This window comes from Aulostomus chinensis, chromosome 5 (assembly GCF_037954235.1).
Source record: "Aulostomus chinensis isolate RoL2024-O1b breed Wild chromosome 5, RoL_Achi_v1.0, whole genome shotgun sequence".
In the NCBI taxonomy this organism is placed as follows: domain Eukaryota; kingdom Metazoa; phylum Chordata; class Actinopteri; order Syngnathiformes; family Aulostomidae; genus Aulostomus; species Aulostomus chinensis.
Window position 1 is genome coordinate 14,868,147 of NC_141324.1, and position 22,991 is coordinate 14,891,137.

At 41.0% G+C, this 22,991-nt stretch overlaps 1 protein-coding gene and 1 pseudogene across 2 annotated transcripts in view; one reads left to right on the forward strand and one right to left on the reverse strand.

Annotated features, from left to right (window-relative positions):
• The window catches only part of LOC147261388 (calsyntenin-2-like), a 175,653-nt gene that overhangs the window by 137,984 nt on the left and 14,678 nt on the right, over positions 1 to 22,991 (reverse strand). The gene's annotated exons all lie outside the window — the stretch shown is intronic.
• LOC147261390 (zinc finger BED domain-containing protein 4-like) lies at positions 555 to 5,575 on the forward strand (annotated as a pseudogene).

Below are 22,991 nucleotides of genomic sequence, written 5' to 3' on the forward strand. Positions count from 1 at the left end.
CACAGTCCAAAGACATCAAGAGGGGACGAGGCTGATTGATACTCTAAATTGACTGTAGGTGTGACTGTGAGTGTGAATGGTTGTTCGTCTCTATGTGTTCGCCCTGCGATGGACAGGCTCCAGCCCCCCTGCAACCCTTAACAGGAATAAGCGGAGGAAAATGGATGGATGGATGGGTAACTGAGGTAGAGGTTAAACATTAAACATTAGATGTGGGTGACATTAACTCCTGTGAGCCAGGACAGCTAAGCTAACTTGCAAGCCTCTGGCCAACTGCTTTATGTAAGCTCAGAAATTGCAAGCGTCTGGATAAAACCAGCACCACCTAAACACCTACTTTCTCGCAAAAAGGATGTTTGAAACGTACATAGTAGTAGTAAAACAGCAACAATATACCTAGTAATCAGCATCTCTGTGCAGCATTTTGATCTAAACAGAATTATTCATTATTTTAAATGGACACTGCAGGAGACATCTAGCTGGCTTTCAATAGTTAACAACAGAAATCACCAACAGTTATGCTGATTGTGGATTGGATCAGGAAACCATTGGTGATGGGCCAGGTAAACCGTAATATTGCCATGGAAACAGGCTGGATAGCTAAAACATGCTGGTTTTGCTGATACTACACAGAAGTCCTATACTTCAAAGGACTTCAGTCATTTTCATTTTGTTTTCACAACAACAGAAGTTCTAACATTTTGGGTCATTTTATAATAAATTTTATTCGAGTGAAAAACATGTTTTTCATAGAACTGAAACTCTAATATTCTGTGTACATTAGGGATGGACTCTGTAGGGCACCTCAGAATTAGATTCTAATTTTGAGGACTGTGAATCCATCATGAAATCATTTTAAATGCGTTTTGAGCATCATCTTTGGTACTTATACAACATTATGTATTTGCAGGTCTATTAATAAAAACGGCTTAATTTACCAGGTATCATTTGTTGAATTATGGATCGCCATTTGCTATCGCATTTCCATTTTTCCCTCATCTCTGACTTACACAGTGGCAATTGTGCCCGATGTGGGGGCGAAGATGAAGAGAAATAAAAGTAGAGGGGAAACCAGAATCCTGTATGTGATTTTCAAGGTGGAAACAGAATTGTCATTATGATCATCTGATACTTGCCCTGACTGTCACCTGTGACGTGAAATAATGACATTTTTGCTTTGAGCTTCTGCTTTGTCAACAAGACATGAACATTTGGCAACTGCTTCTTGTTTCATCACCATGAAAGCAGCACACCGCCTCACTGCAACTCAGCTGCAAGTACAGCCATCCCATTACAGGCAAGGGCAATCATAAAGTTACAGGATGCAGTGAGTGTTGTAAATTGTTTCACTTAAGTAAAGATGAAATAATTCAATTTATTATCATTTATTATTAGTTATTAAATCCACTTGAATATGTCACAAAGCCAATGTTAAAATACTGGTTGGTCATACATGCTGCCCTGCATTTATTTTCAGCTAGTTTTGTGATGTATTGAGGTTCTAGGAGACTAATGGAGGATACTGGTGACTCTGAGTTGCAAACATCCTGCAGATAATAAAGCTCCTGCATCCAGCAGGCAGGGATCTATTCCTGGATAGGAACACATTCTGTTTCTACTGGGATGAATACACATACACAGATCTTAGCAAACACACATGCACACACATTTATCCTGGCCAAACAAAAGGGACTGGCTGTTTCTGGTACCACCAGCAGCACATCTTTAACTGCAGGTTGTATGTTTCTTGTATGTTAACCTTTGTGATGGCTGATTTGGGGGACATTGGGAGGGTTTGGTGGGGGGGTGTAAGGAATAAACCTTGGCTCTGGGTGAGAAAGGGAACTAGAAAATCAAATCTTTTTTCTTTTCTTTTTTCTTGACTTTTTCCAAGAACTTAATATTCCACTATTATTCCAGTTTATGCCCCTATTCCAAAGCTGACTCAATTTAGACTAGGAGTGGAAATAAAGTTTGCTGTTGTTGTTGTTTCCCTCCCTCCTCAATTCACACATCTGGTTGTTAACAGGCAAACAGCTGTGCAGCAAGGTTGCAAACTGCTGAAAAATATCAAGACACATATTCTGAATATGTTGCATATCTGGCCAAAAAAAAGTTAAAACAACAGACTAATCCCACATGTCTTAACTGGAGAGTGGTAAATTCAGAAAAAGTTTCACTGGACTAAAGTCTAACTAGTCTATAATATGCTGTTTATGTGATCCCTATCAGGTTTGGAATATTGTCATTTTTAGTATAATAGCAGGACCACTCTGTCTTTGTAGTAGCTGTCGAAGGACCACAGTCTTTGCAGAGAGACTGGGCACAAATCTGCCCGTGTAGTTCACCATACCTCGAGCACTTTGTGATCCCTTCTAGCCTTTGGGCGTTGGCATGTCAGTCACTGCTTTGATTTTGTTCATGTCTTGTTGAACTCCTGTCGGGGTCAGTCGGTCCCAAAAAAAATGTGACCTCCCATCTGCTGAACTGACATTTTTCTTTGTTCAGTCCTAGTCCACACTTGTGGACTTTCTTCAGTGCCCTGTGCACTCTGTCGTTGTGTCCCAGATGATGACATCATTGATGTAAACTCATACTCCATTGAGTCCTTCAAAGACATTCTCCATTGCACAGTGAAAGATTTCTGGAGCTGAAGAAATACTAAAGGGTAGTCTCTAGTAACTGTAGCATCCAAAAGGTGTGTTAAAAGTGCAGTGCTCAGCACTTCTGCTGTCGATTTGCAGCTGCCAAAACCCACGTGATGTATCGAGTTTTGTGAACCACTGTGCCCCAGCCATTTCACTAACGATCTCCTCTCTCTTGGGTATTTGATAGTGTTCTCTCAGGATTTTTCATGAAGGTTCCTTTGGGTCCATGCAGATTCTAAGAGCTCCATTTGGTTTCTTTACACAGATTATGGAGTTAACCCACTCTGTGCCTTAGGTAGGTTGGATTACATTTAGTGATACCATTCTGTCAAGTTCTTTGCAAAGTTCCTGCCTCAGTGGAATGGGGATTTGACATGGAGCATGGACCACAGGTCTTGCTGTGTCCTTCAATTTAATGCTGTACGTTACCAGCAGTGCTCCAGTGCCATCAAAGATGTTGGGATAATGAGGTCCTTGTTCTGAACTTGCAGACACCCTGCGTTTCAATCATTAGCCCAATATAGGCCCTCAATCCCATCTTTTTATTTTCAACCACTGGTTTGTATTGCAGAGAGTCCTTTTCCTTCAGTGCAATCACATTTGCTTTAGCTGTGTCAAGTTTCATGTGAAGCATCATGCCATTCATTGGAAGAGGCACAAACCATTTGTCTGCATGTATTGTGTTCATATGTCCTTCCAGTGCCGTGGTGGTATCATTTTCTACAGCGGCAACAAACATTGCATCATCCTCACCGCTTGACTCACTGTCAGCTTCCATCATATTGATGTTTGATTGTTTCTTGGTGTCCCCCATAGAAAAGCAGATTTTTGCGAAATGGGTCCTCCCCTTGCATTTTGTACAGGCCTTTCCAAAAGCAGGACACTGCCTGATGCAATGTTTCCCACCGCAGCAACTGCAGTTCTACGTATCCTTACAGTTGGCAGTAAAGTTAGTCATTTGAAATTGATTATCTGAATGTTTATTAATCACCCTGATATTAAAAGTACATCAGGTAACTTAATGTTCCACCATGCGTTATCTAACACTGTTATTCAGCTGTTTTCTATTTTCTGTTTGTTTTAACCGCTATGTATGATTGTAATGTTAGTTTAAGCCATTTTGTCAGACTGTTGTTACAGTCTGTAAATAATTTCAATTATTTTCCATAACCTTACACTGATTAAAAAATGCATTTGCCAGTTATGATCTTAACAGCATATTACTGCTGATGAAATAATTCCATGTCATAACTATTTAAGGTAACTTGCTATGACATACAGTGAGTATATTAATCACAACAATCCTTTTGAATTGTAGGTCCAGTGTTTTTCTGAACCAGTATCTGACAAATACAGTCTATTATTATTAATATCATAACAGCAGTGGTGTGGAATTTAGACTAGACTTTTAAAATCTTTATTCAAATGTGCTTTATGTGCTTTTTTTTCCAGGGTGAGGCAAAGCAGCGTTGAGGACTTTTATCACAAAAAGCAGAGTCCATGCACACCCCAGATGGCTTCTCATCTTACTGAGAGCATCTTGCAGATGATCACCAAGGACATGAGACCTCTTGCTATTGTTGAAGGCCAAAGCTTTCCTGAGATGATCAACAAATTTCACGCAGGATATGCACTTCCCTCCAGGCTCTACTTTACAGTTTTAATGGAGAAGAAATATGAGGCGACTCTTGAAAAGATGAAAGCTGAACTCAAAAATGCTAAATCAAAAGTCACACTAACGACAGATGCTTGGACAAGTACTGCCACTGAAGCATACTTGGGAATAACCTGCCATTTTATCAATCTGGACTGGGAGCTGATGTCATACAGTCTAACCGCAAAGCCATTTGAATAGTGCCACACAGCAGATAATTTGCTGGCTGGGGAACAGCAGAGAAGTTTGGTTTCTCTCTCTGTGATGGACTGGCTGCTGTCCATGATAATGCTGCCAAAGTGGTGGCAGGTTTGAAGATCTTGGAAGAGAAGCATGGAGTAACTTCACATCGATGTGCTGGCCACACACTTCAATTAGTGGTCAACCACACCCTGAAGAAGGATCCCATGATAACCAAGACACTTGGGGCTGGTGCCTTGTTCAACATTTCAGAAAGAGTGAGCTGGCCAGCAGCAAGCCCAAAAACAACAAAAAAAAGCAGTGGGCATAGCTGAGCATAAATTGATCCAGTAAGTACCTGTAAGATGGAAGAATTCTTATGACAAGGTGAGTAGTCTGTTGGAGCAATGGTGGCCAGTGACCACAACCCTTTCAGATCCAGAGGTCACACAGCAAGAATAGCACTACCTAGATCTGAAAAGTGACCAGTGGACTCTATTGGAGGAACCAGGGCAAGCCCTCAAGCCCTTTGAGCAAGCCACCTTCTTCCTCAGTGGAGATGCTTATGCTACCATCTCTGTTCTACCTCCACAAAAATCCACACAGACAACATCATTTGAGTCTGCTCCTGTCAACTCTTTCCAAACAGCTGCTGCACAGGAGATATTTTCAAGGTGGCAGGGTGAGACTGCATTCAGAGCAGATGTTAAAAATATGTGTCATTGCTGCTGCCGTTGACCCCAGGTTCCGCAAGCTGAGGTTCCTGTCGTCAGATGACATGCTCAAAGTGCAAGACAAACTTCAGACTCTTGCACTTCAAGCCAAAACAAGTGAGAAGAAACAGCTTCAAAAGGCAAGTGTGGAGCAGGATGACACGGCCAGCGCCCGGCCACAAGTTTCTAAGAAGAGGCTAAAGTCTGTGCTGGATCAGTTGTTGGGCTCAGATTCAGAGGAGCATAGCAATGAGGAAGACATTGGACAGGATGAGGATGGTGTTGGCAATGAAATGATGAGGAATAAGGTACTCATGTATTTTAGTGAACAATGTATTGCAAGGGATGAGAGCCCATTAATGGTGGAAGCAGAGCGCTGAAAGGTTCCCCACCCTGACTATTCTGGTCAAATCATACCTGTCCGTCCCAGCACCATTGTCTCCATCTGAGTGCCTGTTTCAGCAGCTGGGATCATTAAAATTGTATTGTATTGTATTGTCACTGTTTGAAAAAAGTAAGTGTTACTTAAATTGCACAGGTTGCACGATGTGTTTTTACTTCAATTGCACAAGCTCTTGCTGTAACTTTCCATCCATCCATCCACCCATTTTCTACTGCTTATCCCAGCAGCCTTTGGGCGAGAGGCGGTGTTCACCCTGGACAGGTCACCAGTCCATCACAGGGCCAACACATAGAGACAGACAACCATTCACACTCACAGCCACACCTACGGTCAAATACAGGTATCAATCAGCCTCGTCCCCTCTTGATGTCTTTGGAATGTGTGTGGAAGAAGCTGGAGTACCAGAGAGATCCCACACAGGAACAGGAAGAACACAGATAAGATAAGACACCATGCTGGAGCTGGGGCTCGAACCTGGAACCTTCTTGCTGTAAGATGACAGTGCTTACCACTGCACCACCATGCCGCCCTGCTGTAACTTAATTTTGGAGAAATTTATGTTGCTAAACCAGATTACCAGTGAGGACCAGGCTATTTTTGTTACATATTTTTGGTGCATACATTTCATCTTGTTACTTTAGTAACGGGGGTTTTGTGTGTGTGTTTGAAAAAAAATCTTGAAATATTAAGAAGACACGCTTTTGCTTTGGATAATTTCATTGTCGTATTAATCAAGTAGTTAAAAAATATCCTTAGAATAATCTATAAATTAATCCTTAGATTAATCTACCAATCAAAAAAATAACCGTTAATCGATGAAAAAATAATCATTGGGTGCAGCCCTTAGTATGAATGTGTAAACCTACTAACCTGTATATGTATGACTGTATATGACCTGCTTTTTTTTTGTTATATACGGTTCACATAACTAACTCAGTACCTCCATGACCAGGGGGTGCATTGGCCTAGATAGTGAAGGTGTGTGCAATCTAAGATGCATAGCTCAGTGAAAAGTAAAAATGGAGCACTGGTTTCTGAGGGAAAATAATTTAAATTTTAATGAAGACAGAAATTTTTCAGTCTAATGAATGCAACTGAGAAACATCTTCAGCCCACCTCTTCAAATGGAGACCCATCCACAGATTTGAGATATTGGTTCTGAACATGAGAAGCTTTGTTTCTTTGGATTTATGGAAGCAGATTTGCAACTGAGTTCAAACCAGTGTAGAAATGCAAATGTAATGTGACCTTGTATTGCTGAATGTGAAGTTAAAAATATAATAACTGGGGATGATGCTCAAATGTAAACAATCTGAAACTTAAAGTGAATGTCAGACACATAGTTCTCGTTTCATTTCATATCATGTCCTCTGTGTCTACACATCAGAAATTCAAACAGGTCTGGTGCTGGACTTATTGACAGCTGTTTCACCCAGCTCAATAAATAATTTAGTAGTCAGAACTAGCTTTGCAGGCAGCAATGGGGACATCATATTCCCACATATTGAGCCACTTTGCTATATCCAAGAAAATAACGACATAAATATGGCATCGAGGAAGGACGAGAATCAGCTGTACAAGTTGTTGGAAGACAGCTTACAGATATTGAAAGTACTGAGTGCGCATATGTCTTTGAATGACATGAAAAACATTCACTGCTCCTCGCAGAAGTGTCAGGAACAAACAACGATGTCACATGGTGACATCATCAAAAAGCTTTTTCGTGGCACGACGATTATTACAAGCAAGGCTGTGACATGGAGGTACTGTTTCTAGAAATGTTCTTTATGTAGGTGAAAGTTCAAGCAGATGTGAGAGTACATCCACTCCTGATGAAGAGGTAAAAAGAGATGTAGAGGAGGAGGAGACGCCAACACAACATTGGCAGATTGTCAAGAAGTCCACCAGGGCATCCAGGGACACACGTATCTTCAAGTACAAGATGAGCTATTCATTAGCCTCTTTTCTGTCATAAAGTTACAAGGTTACAAACATAGGACAGAACTACCCAATAAGTCGTTAATATCAGTCAAGCGAAGGTTCTGCAGCACTCACGGTTATCAAAGCCACGTCTCCCAAACTCTCAAATAGAGGTGCAGGTATCAGTCCAAAAAATCAGTGTTGATCATCTGGTTCCCGAAGGTCAAAGTCAGTGGGTTGTTTTTTTTAATGGATTTTCCTAGCATAAGATATTTCAGCGTTTTGTTTTACAGATTAAAACACACAGTAAATATCACATTTGTGCTACAAAGTGGCAAAATGAGACAACAAATATTATCAAGATAAGAGCAGAAACGCTAAACTAGTTGTGATGCTGAAGTCATGTAGTCTACTTTGTACTCCTAACAATTGTATTTGTTTTTTCAAAAATAATGAGAAGTGTTCATTTGGGAGGATTATGAGTGTCATAAAATTGTTATCTACAGCTTATTTTGATCAAGAACAATCCCATTCGCTTTTGTTTGAGGGAACTCTTGGTATGGCCAAACAAGGGAAGAAAGGTAGAAAGATGGAATGCAGAATATTGCATGATTAAAATGTAAATACTGTATAAAGGACTTACTGATGTGGGTTTGTTTTGTGTTAATTAAATATGGATAACAGTAAGAGGCAGACTGTGAATTAATGTCTATTTCTGTCTGCTTTGAAACTACTGACAAGAACAATATAATCTTGACTTTATAAAAAGTCCTTTATATGTATACAATAAAAAAGACCTCAGTAAAAATTTGTTTCTGTGTGTGTGTTTGTGTGTGTGAGCGAAGAAGAGAGAGTAAAAGTTGAGTCACCACCTGAAAGCAGCACCAGCACTAATCAGAGGCCAGTAATTACATTTCCTTCCAAAATGTTGTATTTTTCAATCCAGAACATTAATTCATGTGGACGGCAGCTTGTATTCTGTGTGTCTTAAATGATGAACGGCGCTCCCTTTGTGCGTTATTCCATTCTTCTCAATCTGTCTCCCCGTAATTTTGGAAGATTTCCAGTGGAAAATCCCGGTTCGATGCAACATGGACTAAATACAAAGAGGTAACATGAAATGAAATATCATGCATCTTTGTCAATTCAACTCAGATTTGCATGCCCACAGTCTATCTTCTCATCAGTAAGATCAATTCAGTGATGGGAAGGGCACATTGCTGATGGGTAGAGAATATGTATGAATTTTGACCTGCTTCTCCTACAATATAATGAAGAGTTTAATATTGTGGTGGTTAGATTTTAGTCGGAAAACCAGTAGCGTTGAATTGCGTAAAAACATCTCCAGTGACCTTAAAACAGTGGTGACCAGAGAACGAGGTGTCTACCATTTAACAACACACAGTATATTAACTCATTTAACTACAGCAGTCAGACTACAAGTGTGTTCAGATGGACATGATGAAACTCTCTGATCTTCTTAATATTTTCTCAATGTGTGTTATAATGTGTGCTGCATCATTCTAACTGTCCAAGATGAGAGCGTGCAACCACACAGATTTCATCCCTTCACAACCCTGACCTCCTCAGCTGTGCACACATGTAGACAAACACACACACACACACACACACACACACGTCATTCTTCAAGGAGTACACCTAATTACTCACTCTGTCTAAAAGGATTTCTTTAATTTGTTTCAGTTCGAATCTCCCACTGAAGTGATAATTGAAAAACAATTTCCTTACTAATGAAAAGAATGTATATCAGTTACACAAATTAAGAAGAAATGTAGCAGAAATCAAATCACAATTTTAATTATAAGATAAAGGAGGACAAAGTACGTTTAAAACTTTCTAAGGAAATAAAACCCAAAGAAGGTGCAGGGACATTTACGCACAAGACGTCCAAGTCTCTGCCCTTGTTCATCGCGTACATAAACATTTAATCCTGATTTAAAATTTGTTCTTTGCTACATGTTATCCACTGGAATAGTTTGTTATATTTTTTGTGTAGAAAGAATAATAATTGTGAAAAAACAAGTCTTAAAGGACTTTGAAAGCCAATTCTTTTAGAGCCAGAAAAGCAAATAAGTGCTCTTCTCTCTGAATTACAGGACTTTTGAGGTGATGCGTCAAATCACTGCAGCCTGTCAGAAAAGAAGGTCCAGGTATGTAAAATAACATCTCGTAGTTTTCAACAGTTTCAGTTTCAATAAATGTTCAGGACAACTCTAATTCTTTTGACACAGGTGAAGACCGTGTTGATTTAAAGTGTATTTGATGAATTTGGAGACCGCTTTCTCTGCTGCACCACTGCTTGCATTCATATTAGCTAAGCTAACTAGCAGTCAGCTTTCCTGTGGGGGTCTGGAGCTCTGTGGAGCACACGGAAAGGAGAAGAGGGTCTTTGCAATATCGTAAATGAAAATATATAACAGTAGTTTATTCATATATCTATCACTGGAAATCACCACTAATGGGACAGTGCTTATTTGAAACACATAAATAATATTTATATATATAAATATGTATAGCAATTAATCATGTCGGTTGGAATGTATTCTTTAGAGTTGCACAACTAAGAGAAGAAAGAACAAGAGAAAAAAAACAGATCAATATGATTAAAAAAACACCATTTATATAGCAACTAGGCAGCCTGAGATGAACAATGGGATTTTCATTTTCTCTGTTCGATTTAACTTAAATGATAAGTGGAATAATACAGCATTTGTAGATCCTACAATAGTGAGACTTTCATCAGAGAAATAGTAAATGTGACAGTCCACCCCCACAACTCTGCCACACAGTAATTCAGGCTGAAAAAACAAAAGGAGACCGAGAGGAAGAGAAAAAAGGAGTCTAGCAAGCAGGGAGTGAAGGATTAGTTCTTTCCCTGGCTGTTTTGGCCTGCCCAAGTCATTCTTCCAGGAGGTGAAATCAAATCAGGAATCATTCAGTTGTCCAATAATATATTTGACTTTTATCTTGTGTCAGAGCAGAAACAGAACAAATGGCAGAGAGAGACAGAACCCTCCCAAACCCAAATGGAAAAACTGGCTGACTGCCGTGGAGTGACTGGGGATGTCACAGTAGCAGAAATATGGAGGTTGGTACAAATATCACAATAGTTCCATGGTTGCACACATGACATGTATCAGTATATAGCCCACCTTAAAAGTTGGACGACCTGAGATACAGTAAAGTTGCTACTAGCCTTGCTGCTAACATTCTCAACTGTAAACAACTGGCAAATGAAGCATGGGTCTTGAAGAGCTTTAACACTTTTTTCCCATCAAATAGTTTGAACTCTGAAAATACATGTGGGTATTGATTGATTTGTAGTAGTTTCTCAGTAAGCTACTCACAAATTTCAGAGATTCTCTCTCTCTCCCACTCTCACACACACACACACACACATTTATTTTTTTCCCACCCATCTACTTGCAGACTTGTTGTTGCACCTGATACCTTCTTTCCACAGGCTACTGTGGTACCAATGGTGCCTTCAATACTTTTAGCACCGCACAAGAAATATCCGACTTGTTTTCAGAATTTTGACAATGACTTGTCACTAAACTGGGTGGCCCGGTGGTGCAGTGGTCAGCACTGTCGCCTCACAGCAAGAAGGTCCTGGGTTCGAGTCCCGGCTCCATCACAGGATCTTTCTGTGTGGAGTCTCCATGTTCTCCCTGTACCTGCGTGGGTTCTCTCTGTTACTCCAGCTTCCTCCCACAGTCCAAAGACATCAAGAGAGGACGAGGCTGATTGATACTCTAAATTGACTGTAGGTGTGACTGTGAGTGTGAATGGTTGTCTGTCTCTATGTGTTGGCCCTGAGATGGACTGGTGACCTCTCAGGGTGAACCCCGCCTCTCGCCCGAAAGCCGCTGGGATAGACTCCAGCCGCGCCCCCCCCCCCCCCCCCCCACCCTCGCGACCCTTAACAGGATAAGCGGGGGGAAAAATGGATGGATGGATGTTACTAAACTGTTGGCTGTTAAAGTGAGTTATTACAAACAATGTCAACTAAAATCATAGTTAATTCCCTTTTACAATCAAGAAATATTATGATGGGATGTGTCAAGGATGCCAAAGGTTAACTGTTAACTAGGAACCGGTTTCACAAAGCAGGTTTGATGAAAACCCTGGGTCTGTTAATCCTTAAACAAGGGAAAATCTAGGTTTTCTGTTTCAGAAAGGGAGCGAACATAAACTTAACGAAGAGGAGCAACTCCAGCCTGTTTCAGAAAAGGGGGCAATTTAAGTTTTGAGTCAGTCACTATTGGTAATGGAGTCTGTGATGCTACACTGGTCGGAGCAGGTTTTATTCATTGAACCTCGAGTGTATCAGTGTCTGCTCCCTCTTACAGAGGCAGAAGCGCTGTTTCAGTTCCACATTCATTAATTCAATCTGACCGTCCACATATCACCAACACCAAAGCTAATGCACACTGAAAAGATGTGTAATCATTTTCAGATGATTGAAGCCTTTTTTTTTTTCTTATCTGTCCTCACGTCACCAACATCAAAGCTGCAACGCACTGAAACAGCATTTGATATTTACTTTTTAATGCATTAAATGTGATTCCTGTACTTAATTTTAAGTTGCTGCCTTGTTCACTTTTTACCTGAGGTATTAGACCTAAATGAAAATAAATTCTAGCTTCAATTCTATTCCACTAGTTTTCATCTGTAATTTATATGTGTGATTAAATATTAAATGAATAGATACATTCAAATCTACACATTGAGCAGCAATTTTCTCATACACCATTTCTCTCCTTTGCCGCTGAAGCTCTGTTACATTTCTTCCCTACAAATAAGTTCACACTCACCGCCAGTATGCATGATTACTTCTATTTCCAGAGGGGTAAAGAATGTGGACCTTTTTGTCGGTTGTTGCCATGGTGAATCATAGTATCTTCATTAATGCTGGCTTTTTCTTGGACGCACTTAGGTCAGAGTGAACCTGCTCAGAGTTGATTGAAGATGACAAATCACCTGAAAAGCTTCCCATCTTAGAATAAATCATCTTACAATTCAGGTTAAGACTGTTGTTGAACCTCCTTTCTGAAACGGGCCCTTGTCGAACTCACTAGGTAGGCTATTTTTGCCGCAGGTACACGTCGGTCTGTGAGAAAATATGCAGCCTGAGCTAAAAATGAGAAATAAACACAGTAAACGATGCTCAGTGTTTGAGCATTCAATGTGGCAAGGTTGTAAGATAGTAGAAGTGAGCGGAGAGTCATTCTCATGATGCAACAACATGCTCAACTGAGATCCACAAATCCTGACAAGGTGCAAGGGTATATGAACCGTTATGGGAGACAACGTTAGACTGGTGAGACCATCCGTATCTCAGCACACGCTGCAGCTACCTGGGGAACCCCTCGTATCTAAGACAGAGTGGGTGGACTACTTAACTTGACTGATAAGCTCCTTCAGCCAATCAGTGTCATAAAACATGGAACTCCATCACATGTGAAATCCATTCAGAAGAACGGCAACATCTTTTCTACCAAGAAACTCAACTAGTGCCCATCCCTGTTCTGTTTTAGTTACTGTTATCAAGTCTATTTCTGCAACAACTGCACTTACAGCTACTGCTAGCTGCTTTGAGAGGACTTTTGAGAGAATCTCTTTTCTAACACTTTGTTTTGGAAGCAGCAAAACACACACGTGTCATTACCACTGCACACTGACAAATAACCTTGTCAGTATAGCTGGCATGTGAGCGTTCCATCCGAACACGGTGGAAAATGCTGCAACACCAAAGAGTGGACGGTCTGGATGGAGAACTTTCTCCTTCAGTTATCCAACGCCTAAGATGGCTGAACTATTTAATCAATCACCAGCCAACTGAGACCAACTCCTCCATATTTTTCTTCTTCTTTGGGGTTTATTATAAATCCAGATGTTCCATGTTTGGTGTGCCCTCAACTGAAATCCTCCAGTAACATGCCATATATACCCCTTTCACACCGAAACATGCATATCTATGCAGGTTTTGTGCCCGCATTTGCTTGGCATTAAGGCGTATTCAAGCTTCCAGCAGACGTGGGTCTGAGCTCTTGCTGTGTTTTTCTCTCTCATACGTCATCGTGCTGACAACGTCATCATTACACATAAAAGTGCATCAGAACACTGTGAGATAAACAAACAACAGCATGGAAGTTGTAGAGGGCCAAATCTTTATTGAAAGACGAGTGAGCAGCTCTCGCAGTGAAGCCCAGCCCAATTTTTGTTGTTGGTTTTTTTTTCCCGGAGCTTCCACAATGACAGCTTGACAGGCGGCACAGTGACAAAATCAGAATGCGACAGGAAGGTAGTAAGTCAACAAGTCATATCGCAGGAAACTTCAGACAACGCAGGGTGCCCTTTTCACACTGCAGGAAAGCCGAGCAGAGCCGAGGCGAGCCGCTGTACACCCGGGTCGCTTGGAGGGCTGTGGACGTGGGTGAAAATGCTGAGTGAACCCTTTCAGAGTGCCCAAACACCCGTGCTCATCCGCATTTTTGGTGCAGTGTGAAAGGCGCTATACGCAGATGCGGTCGGTCAGCTAAATGAATGAATGGTTAAAATGCAAGAATATCTCCAACCTTAAACATTGGTTGATCATCGCCACGGTAACCCTCATGATTCCTTATTTAAGAGTCCATTCTGACACTGGGGAATATCACAACTCTGTTATAGGTGTTTATTTTTGTATATATTTTGGATTTTCCAAACACTGTGACTAGAGGGTTGACAGAGGCTAACTTTTTTTCTTTGTCCTTTTCAAAGTTAGAAAGTCAAACTCCAGCTGTCCTTCCCTGCCTCAGAGTCCGTCTCATCTGTCCTCCCACCAGCTGCTGCCCAGCCTCTGTATCAGTGTCAGTCTGCCTTTGTCGCCTGGTTATTGTTGGCCTGATCACTGAAAAAGGATGTGTGCATGCATGCATGGTTTGGGTGATACGGGTGCGTGTGAAACCCAGAAATGTTTGTCGTGATAGTGTTAAGATACCATCTTATAATGTCACCGAACTGAATCACTCTGAGGAGGATTTCTCAAAGCTCAATATCAATTTCCTCCCTTCCTCTCCTGCTATCTATTAGCATTTATTCAATAGAACAGGATAGCATATCATTCCATGGAAAAAAGAATGACAAAATGAAACACTACAAAAGGGGTGCCATGGCTCAGAGGTAGAGTGGCCGTCTAGCAACCCAAGGGTCACTGCTTCGATCTTCACGTCCCCTGGTGACCATGTTGAAGTATCCTTGAGCGAGATACTGAGTTCCTAATTGCTCCTGATGAGTAGGTTGGCACCTTGCATGGCAGCTTCCACCATCGGTGTGTGAGTGTGCGTGTGTGAATGGGTGAATGAGATAACACTGGAAAGCACTTTGAGTGCCACTAAGGTAGAAAGGTGCTATAGAAAAATGACTCCATTTAACAAAAGCCATCAGGCCAAGAAAGTGTACTGGAAATTGCCATTTATTAAATCTGATATTTAAAACAAGCACAAACATAATAATGCCATTATTTTCAGAGAACTATTCCAGGTCCCGGTCATAACTTGATCATTTAAGAAGACAGTTAAAAGATGAGGTGTCTACATATTTGAAAGCTGCTTTAACTGAGCATTACAGTAAAGAGGTTTGATGAATGTCTCCTGTTGACCAGGTACATGCAGGGAACTGATACTGTTCAGTGCCACATGGCTTTGCTTCCATGTCAAAATAGCTAATTAAACATTTTAAATGCAACGATGCCATCATTGGGAAAATGGTATGCTTGGTAATTCTTATCCATGTTGATATCAGGGATTGTGTGATGTTAATTCACCATCTGCTCTAATTATGACTTGATGATATTGGAAGGGTATTTCTATATTTGCATTTGCAGCTTGCCTCAACTAGGCTGAAGCAGAATGAGTAGCATATTATCTTTTCGGCAGTTAAGGCAAATGCACCTCATCTATTAAAAACTCTCATGAGCTCGGATGTTTTCATGGTCTTAGTTCAAAGGGAAGGCTATGGCTGACTTCCAAATATTCTAAAGTGCTGCAGAGGTCCCAAGATGGCACAATTAAGCTAAACATTTAAACACTATGGACCCGATTTAAATGACCTAACGCACATGGTGGAAAGTGCATGACACAGGTGCTGCTGAGGTCTGTCCCATCTATTCACATTAGTTAAGTAAACAACACAAGATCTGGGCGCAAAGGGGCTTTTTTGAGCATCTAAATTGCTAGGTGTTTATTCGGTTTTCTTTTTCTAGTCTTTGGTCCTGACAAGTTTAAAGCGTTCTGCTCTCTTCATTACAACACACATGAAAACAATTACTGAAAGCAGATTCTCTAATCTGAACTAAATCGTTAAAGAACAATATATCCATACATCACCCAATGAGGAAATCGATGAGAAAGCTCACACCAATTCAAGATTTAAATAATCAATGAAGTTTCCCTGTGTCTCTTGATGAGAATCATTTCTGCTGCAGGGAGGTTTGCTGTAGGCGTTTGATTAACATGAATTGTATATTTGTTGATCTTCTTGTATCACAAGTCCAACACAGCTTTAGACTGAAGCTACACAGACCAGAAGGTGCACGAGCAGGAATCCACCAAACATCTCTGGGCTGAAGAAGGTGCTAGAAACTACCTCCAAGGTCTGCATGCTGTCCCTGGGTCTATCTGTATGTGACGTGGATGTAGCAGGAAAAATTACACTGATGCTCTGCTTAGCGCTGCTTTGTGCTGAGTCCTAGAAACATTTTGTCAAGAATTTGAAGACTTTTGACCTTGACATTGAAACTCCTTGAATTTTAAATCTACTACTTCCTGTAAGCATTAAAAATAAACTGTAAGTGATACCATAATATAATTTGTTAAAAATATTGACTAAAAGCTGCTACTTTCCCCTTCTCTGTCGTGCACCCTAGCATTGTGAAATGGTTTTATTGTTTTTGCGCCTGGTGTCATAAAGGCAACCGAATCCCTTTGCAGCTCCTTCAGGAGTCCACGATGGAAGAAATACACATTTCCACTGAAGGAAACTTGTCAGTAATCCTGTAGAAATGCCAACAAAATATCATTTTGGAAGTTCTCTCTTTCTACTTTGCCTCCATCAATGGGGCCTTTTTCTCGTGATCATTTACAGTAATATTACAGGTGTGAGCAAAGACAGTAGTAGAGAGGAAATTTACAACCTTGTCTGTTTTTCAGCTCGCACCAGTTTTGGCTTGATACCCTAAATGCTACTGCCTTGTTGCGCACTGACAAACTCTGTCAAGTCTCATCTCTTTTTCACCCCATAAAGCACATCAGCTCTCATCGTCCTATCCCTCCACACCAGAAATTTCTCAATTTTGTAATATTCAATGAATTTTCCGAAACATGACCCATTCATACTAACGTCTCCTTCTTCTGTGATCGTCTGCTTGCTGTGCCTGTGTACAGTCTGACTCCTGGCAGGCAGAGCATCATAGTCAAAGCTAAGACCGTAGGACACCAGTCTAAATGGGGACAGTCTCATTCTCCCACAAAAATTGCAATGTGCAAGTTTTTTCATTACTTTAGAAAAGAACTTGTCTGTAGCCACTTTAAAGGATTCAACTAAAAACATGCTCTTTAATATAATGTATGCTAGAAAAAAATCAGAGTATAAATCCTCATGAGGTTTTTTTAATCTCTCTGTAATTGGTATCAACAGGTACTAGTCAACCTCAACCCCCTACAACATCTACAGAAACACTGAGGAAAACAACCCACACACGGGAACAGTCTTTATTTACCAGAAATTTGAAACATTAAACACTGAGAGAGAACTCTCTCAGTGGAAAAGATTATATAAATAATGCTGCAAACAACCAAGTTGCAGAAATAAATGCAATTTTTCCCAATTTATGTATAATGTAGACTTTAACTAGGCCACTTTTTAAAAGGTAAGTTGAAAACCTGGACTGTAACTTTGTGTTCATGAGGGTATTTTCTTACCTTGAGGTATCATGAATGTTAAAAATAAATGTATTTATCATTGTTCATTTTCACAGGTGTACACAAAAAATGTGTGCAAGGAGCAGGTGTGAAGTGAAGGTGTGGCGGACATATTACCTCACAGAAATTACAGAAAATTCTGCAGAATACAAAAAAAACAAAGGCTACACACACCACACACACACACACACACACACACACACAGACTGTACCAATTATCATAGCAAGAATCATACAGTACACACACTCAAGGTAAACAGCTGTCCAAGCATTCTATATCAGGATTAAAAAAAAAAATCTAGATGACGTTCTGCTCTGTTTGCCTCCAGGATTCTGCTGACAGTGCAGCACTGGAGATGGGTAATCATATCCCAGAGCACCTGCAGGGGCACATAGCAGCATGCTAACACACTCACACCATTCCCGAATATAGGCTGGAGCAATTGCAGTGATTATACAAGATTTTGACTGACAGCAACTCCCCTGTTACAGTTTAAGAGACTACGTCAACGTTAAGAGGTTATTGCCGTTTTTTTGTTGTTAGATGGTAGCCGTTATGTTGCTTCACACCTTTATTTCATGTACCAGTCAACAATGTGTCTTTGCTTACTTTAAATCTTTTATCTCCATACATCAGCAATATTAATAAGATCGACTGTATTGCATCATCAAGGTCATTGCTGCAACTAGTTTTGATCTTAGAGGAAAAAGCCATGAGTCTATGGAGAATCTCTTGAAATTACTTGAGTCAATACTGCCTCTATAAACTACATTTCCTATAGTCACAATTTTTGATTTGTAAACATTGCATCTTGATTGAGGGAGAAAATGAGCCATTGGTAGTTTTTGTACAGCCACTGGCTTATTTTTATGACAAGCAAGTCCATATCTTCTACAATATTCATGGAGTGACAGCAGTTAGAGAATGACACTGCTTTTAGCTCCAGCTTTGGCAGACACACCAGAGATGTTCATGAATCATTTAGACCTTTTAACCATCACACTGTGCATTAGAGTCCCGGTACACAATAAGTGCACACGGTGTTAAACTGCAGACTATATGTGTGTGTGTGTGTGTGTGTTTTGGGATATGTGTGGACTTTTGGCTGCTCTGCAGTTGTGTGAGATACATGAAAGTTGTGACTATGTACCCAAATACAAAAAGTTGTACAAGACTTTATGTAGAGTTTATGTGGAATGGAGTTGAAATATGGATGAATATGACAGAGTTCAAACAGAGTTCATGAGTGCAGAGTTTGTGTGCTGTTTCTTAACACTTGAAAGATGGCTGACAGGAGCTGCTATTGATGCTGGTGCATCTTGTCCATTAAGCTGAGAATTGGCAGAGTACCGCCCAATCGTAACCTGGTTTGAAGTCAACCATCTGGTTTTGATGGGCTACAGACTGCCAATTCTGCTAATATGAGCCCAACCTGTGGTGTGTTAAAATACAGTTGCCTTACACTGAGTGATATCAGCAAGGAACAATCTCCGTTTTTTTCTTTTCTCTTCTTAGCTTCCACCATGATTGGCTTTGAGAGCCTTATTCTGAAAAATTCTGACCAGATGTCACACATTTCAGTGGCTCTATTTCACTTGACTGTGCTTAGCAAACAATAATATCACTACATTTCCTGTTTGTGGTCCGTCTGTGCGGTTTTCTTAAGTCCTGACCCACCCTCTCCTGTTCATGCCGTTACTTACATACACAAAAACACGCAATACATGGTGTCGGTACACACTTTTCATTAATCTCCTGTTGTCGCTGCGTTACAGGACCTACTAGTGTCATCAGGGATCATCAATGCTGCTGCTGCTTAAAACTCCCACTTATGTCAATAACAATCAGTTTCTTGTGTCAGGCGGGCACATTTCCCACATCTGGCAAAAGTCTTACTTGAACCCACGATAGTTTACACAACAAAACAGATGATTATCCCTCATGTGTTGAATGAATGTGATCAATTGTCATTTGAGCACTCACAAGATACAGAGATACTTGGGTCAGAGGCTAGAGCCCTGACAAGCAGTAAATTCTGATGCTACCGCAATTTAACGTTGTCAGCAAAGTGATGGAGCAAAAGACAGAAACCTTAACTTTCTAACATCTACAAAATGAACGCTTCCAGGGTGTTTATTCTGAACAGAACGCCTAATAAAGTCCACACAGGGGAAAGACACTAAGGTGTAAATGCACACCTGGATATAAAAAAAAAATTTTAAATCACTTTAACATCTACTTTGTTGTCGTTAAATCCATGAATACAGTTGAAAGACAGATACTAAATAGAACATGGACAGTGCACTACAGGCTACAGGCGAGTTTGATTGCCTTCTTTGCAGTTATCTCTCATGTGTTCAGTGTAGATATTCTTTACATGTAGGTGTCAAAAACCACCAAGGTTAGCATCTCACCAGTGCATGTTTCTAACACCTTTCCAGGGGAATAGTCAGTGTATTACAGACACCAGACAAAGACGTCACTGAAGCCACGTTTAAGCACACAAGTGTAGCGTACCCCTAAACCAGACATTTTCCATAAGAACAGAGACAAAAAGAGAAGTAAACAGAGACAGAGGATTCATCAGAGACAAAATGTAGAATACAACCAATTGCATGACCCTCATTGGCAGACAGACAAACAGATGCCCAGAAGTAGTGTCAGTCTCCAGCTGGGGTAGGCCGAGCCCTCCCCACTGTGACATTTCCTGCCTCGCACCACATAATCATGATGAATGGCTCTGGGGCTCACCAGCGACCACAGGCTGCTCATGCCACCGAACAATGAGGGCTGATGGTGAACATCACCACACAACCTCACCCTTTATCTTTCCTCCTTCTATGTGATGGGACTATTTTTTTCCTCACCTCTGTTTCTCTCTAAAATTGCGCTTGTCGACTTCACATCTACACAGCTTCATCTTACCTGAGTCTTTCCTCTGTCTTCAGTCACTCCTCATCACCAAAAGAAAGATGGTTCAATACCTACAAGGGTATTCAGATGATTTTAGGTTTTTCAAATGTGTTTTTCTTTGTAATGCTTAATAATATATGAGTAGGGAGGTCACTACATTTTAGGGGATGTTTGTTTTGCTTCCACAGAAACTTAGGTGACTGGAGAGCATTTTCAGTATTTAATACCAAGCAATATAATCAGGAGATAGAAAACACTGTTTATCACCACTTCCTAAAATCTCTTAAAATCAATATCTGACAATGGGGATAAATTACATATTCTGCAATAACTATAAGGGTAGCATCTCTGCCTCATATTCTCTTAGTTTTTAATTCTCAAACAGTGGAAATAAAGCAGAACTCAGAGAATAGTCTGATCCAAGCAAGTCGACAGAAAGTCTGTAGAAGTTTGCACATTTCCATCCCGACTTCTGAAGCAATTACTGTTGTTTCCCCTTCATTTTGCTCCTCTGAGCTACGTCTAAATATAGAAATGATGCTTGAGAGGCAACCAGCACCTTGAGAGGTAAACAGTGTAGCTCTTTAATATTGTATTGCATTTCAGCCCCGTTGTGAGCGATGTGAGGAGTCGTATTAAAGTCCAATGGAAAAAAGTAAGGAGTACAGTCAAAGGTCAGGGGGTTAACAAGATGAGCAAGCTGGCTATCCTCGCTGAAAGCATCTGCCTGATGTTTTGTGGAGCTGCCATCTTGGACCATTTCACCCACAGCTGATCCCTATTACTGGTGAGGATAGCAGCCTTATTAAGGAGGCTGATGGTGTACGTGTGGGTGCCTTTAATTGTGGAGGAAGCAAGAGCCAGAGCGAAAGGAGAAATGGCAGCTGTGAGGAGGAAGGATGGGAAGAAGTATGGCTGCTGCACAATGATGTCAAAACTCTTAATGCTCAGATCAAATTTTTAATAAACTGCAGATGTTTAATGACATTTTAACAGTGTATTTCCTAAAACTTTAGATATGATTCAACAGGAAAACAGACAAAATGATTCATGTTAAAAGAGAAATGAATAAAATAACTTGGGTGTATAAAGTAGGGATGCAAAATATTGGCTTATTCACCGATGTCCAATGTGTCAATATTTTCCCACTCATTCGACAGATAGCTGGGGTTAACAATGGCGATATTATCTCAATAAAAACAAATGTATATATTACAGGGTTTCACCCAGTGAAATCCAGTTATTTATTTAAAGTCATTATTGTTAGATGTGGCCAAGATTATGAGGCTTTTTCTAAAATTCAACAGCCATCAGGACATTATTCAAATTTTTTTAATGCAAAAATGTGATTTTATTAGCTTTACTTGTATTCCTTAATTTGGTGTTGTTGAAAACAAAACTCCAGTACTGTGCATTTGTAACACTCTGCTATAATTGATGTTTAGGCATGTTAAACTTTAAGTATGTTGTATATACACTGCTCCAAAAAATAAAGGGAACACTTGAACAACAATGTAACTCCAAGTCAGTCACACTTCTGTAAACTCAAACTGTCCACTTCAGAAGCAACACTAATTGACAATCAATTTCACCTGCTGTTGTTCAAATGGAATCGACAACAGGTGGAATTTATAGGCAATTAGCAAGACACCCCCAATAAAGGAGTGGTTCTGCAGGTTCAGACCGCTTCTCAGTTCCTATGCTTTCTGGCTGATGTTTTGGTCACTTTAGAATGCTGGTGGTGCTTTCACTCGAGTGGTAGCATGAGACGGAGTCTACAAACCACACAAGTGGCTCAGGAAGTGCAGCTCATGCAGGATGGCACATCAATGCGAGCTGTGGCAAGAAAGTTTGTTGTGTCTGTCAGCGTAGTGTCCAGTGCACTGAGGCGCAACCAGGAGACCGGCCAGTACATCAGGAGATGTGGAGGAGGCTGTAGGAGGGCAACAACCCAGCAGCAGGACTGCTGTATGTGCAGGAGGAGCACTGCCAGAGCCCTGCAAAATGACCTCCAGCAGGCCACAAATGTGCATGTGTCCGACGCCCACAGGTGGGGGTTGTGCTTACAGCCCAACACTGTGCAGGATGTTTGGCATTTGCCAGACAACACCGAGATTGGCAAATTTGCCACTGGCACCCTGTGCTCTTCACAGATGAAAGCAGGTTCACACTGAGCACATGTGAGAGTCTGGAGATGCCGTGGAGAACGTTCTGCTGCCTGCAACATCCTCCAACATGACCAGTTTGGCAGTGGGTCAGTCATGGTGTGGGGTGGCATTCCTTTGGGGGGGCCGCACAGCCCTGCATGTGCTCGCCAGAGGTACCCTGACTGCCATTAGGTACCGAGATGAGATCCTCAGACCCATTGTGAGACCACATGCTGGTGCGGTTGGCCCTGGGTTCCTCCTGATGCAAGACAATGCTAGCTCATGTGGCTGGAGTGTGTGTCAGCAGTTCCTGCAAGACGAAGGCACTGATGCTATGGACTGGCCCGCCCGTTCCCCAGACCTGAATCCAATTGAGCACATCTGGGACATCATGTCTCGCTCCATCCACCAATGCCACATTGCACC